At 63.5% G+C, this 1,946-nt stretch overlaps 1 protein-coding gene across 5 annotated transcripts in view; it reads left to right on the top strand.

The window, feature by feature from the left end:
* The first annotated feature begins 172 nt into the window (after nucleotides 1–172).
* The window catches only part of LOC116849750 (gamma-aminobutyric acid type B receptor subunit 2), a 43,550-nt gene continuing 41,776 nt past the window's right edge, over nucleotides 173–1,946 (top strand). For 2 of the 5 annotated variants that reach the window (XM_032827206.1, XM_032827203.1), the window contains exon 1: nucleotides 173–1,016. The gene's annotated coding sequence lies outside the window, so the exon portion shown is untranslated. The remainder of the gene's footprint in view (nucleotides 1,017–1,946) is intronic. The other 3 variants (XM_032827201.1, XM_032827205.1, XM_032827204.1) reach the window with 3 other exon arrangements.

The following is a 1,946-nucleotide window of genomic DNA, read 5'->3' as shown; positions in this document are numbered from 1 at the left end:
GAGAGAGGGAGAGAGAGAGAGAGAGAGAGAGAGAGAGAGAGAGAGAGAGAGAGAGAGAGACGAAGCTAGGCACTACCGTCGTCGGCGAGAGCACCCCTTTGCAACGGGGGAGGCAAAGGGAGAATGGTTGGAAGGGTAGGTACCACACAGGTGGAGGACGCAGGGGGAGTAGTCAAGGCAGCACAGAGAGGGGTAGGCGATGGGGGTTGGTGGCGCGGGCGAGAGGGGTTGGCGCGAGTTCGGTGAGCCCGCGGTTCTCAGGGTGGCTCGTCAGTTCGGCGGACGACCGTGCGAGAGCGCCGTCGCGTGGCATGATCGATCCCTATCGCTCCTCTCCGCGGCACTCGCGCTGCACCCGATGGGCGGAACGTGCCACGGCGGCCCGCGGAAACTCGAGTGCCCCGTGCGCGCAAAGGGCGTCACAAATGGCTGTCGTCGTGGCGATGACGTCGTGCCGGCTGCTTGTTGCGACGACATTGTCCATAGAATAGTAGGCTGCAGCACCCCAGGTGCGGCGACGCCAGTAGCTTGATCGGCCTCTTGACGGCGCGTGGAAACAGCGGCGGCAGCGGTGGTGGTAGTGGCGGCGGCGGCGGCGGCGGCGGCGACGGCGGCGGCGGCGGGGGTGAACGGCGACAACGACGACGGGGAAATCCCTATCGACCCTATCCGCGGCGGCTGGCTAACCTTGCGGCTCGTCTCTAGACGTTTCTACCTGAGGCTACGGTGTGCTTCGCGCTCGCCGCCTTCTTCACCCGGGCTCTCCACTGTTTCGTGCGGCCGAACCGCCCCACTCGCTTCGCTTCGCCCGCCCGCGGACCTTGATCTACGTTGACGCGTGTAACCCGGTCAACCACCCGCTTTGGCACGCGCGACCCGTCGGGCTCGCTTGTCAGCCAGCCAGCATCCAGCGGTCGGTGACGGCGGTCGGTGTCGCGGTCGGAGCCGCGTGCGTCAAGTGCCGGTCGAGCCTGATCAAGCCTCAGCCGCGTAACCGCTCACCGGAGAAACGAAAGGTATCGGAAGCCGCGACTGGTCAGCCCTTGGCTCGCTCCAAGGTGTGCGTCGTGCTTGCGTGCCTGCGTGCGTGCCTGCCTGCCTGCCTGCCTGCTTGCGTGCGTGCGTGCGTGCATGCGTGAGAGAACTCGCCTGCGTGTCTGTGCACGATTGACGCGGCAAATCAATCACATTGTCGACTACCGTATCGCTGGACACATCCTCGGTGGCGGCACCGCGACGCGAGGGGGTCGCACGCCGCGCGCGCGGAGTCCCGCGAGGCTCTCTCTCCAGGAGCCGCGCGCGATTGGTCAGTGCGCGACCGGCGCGGGCCGTAATTAATTTCTCCTCCGCTCTCGGGAATTACGTCGCCCGGTCGCGCACGATATTAGGCGCTCCGAAGGTCGACACGAGAGAAAGAGAGAGAGAGAGAGAGAGAGAGAGAGTGTGTCGGCCAAAGGGAATGGGATTACACGGCGGGAGAAGTAGCCGATGAATGTGTGTGTGTGTGTGTGTGTGTGTGTGTGTGTGTGTGTGTGTGTGCGTGCGTGCGTGCGAGTGTGTTGTGTGTGTAGCGTGCGGCGATCTTCTTCCCGGTGCCGCGCGCGCTCACGTTCGGCGACGCTATCGTAATCAGTTAATTTCCGGGCGTTAAGCGGTTTCGTCGGCCGCGATATTCGGGACAGCGCACGGCAGATACGTGGTGTATGACAATTCGGCAGCAGGTGCGCGGGATTATCGCCGGCGGTGCTATCCGCGATCAATCCTTTCCCGGGCACCGTGAGCTCTTCGCGCCTCTTGGCTGTTACAGCAATTACGGGACCGACGAGACGGGACACGCGAGAGACAAACGGCGAGAACCACAGGAAGAGGAATCGCAAGAGAGAGAGAGAGAGAGAGAGAGAGAGAGAGAGAGAGAGAGAGAGAGAGAGAGAGAGAGAGAGAGAGAG

Source organism: Odontomachus brunneus, unplaced genomic scaffold, assembly GCF_010583005.1.
Source record: "Odontomachus brunneus isolate Ranch 3 - 2012 unplaced genomic scaffold, Obru_v1 Obru_scaffold_125, whole genome shotgun sequence".
In the NCBI taxonomy this organism is placed as follows: domain Eukaryota; kingdom Metazoa; phylum Arthropoda; class Insecta; order Hymenoptera; family Formicidae; genus Odontomachus; species Odontomachus brunneus.
This window is presented reverse-complemented; position numbering and strand designations above follow the sequence as displayed.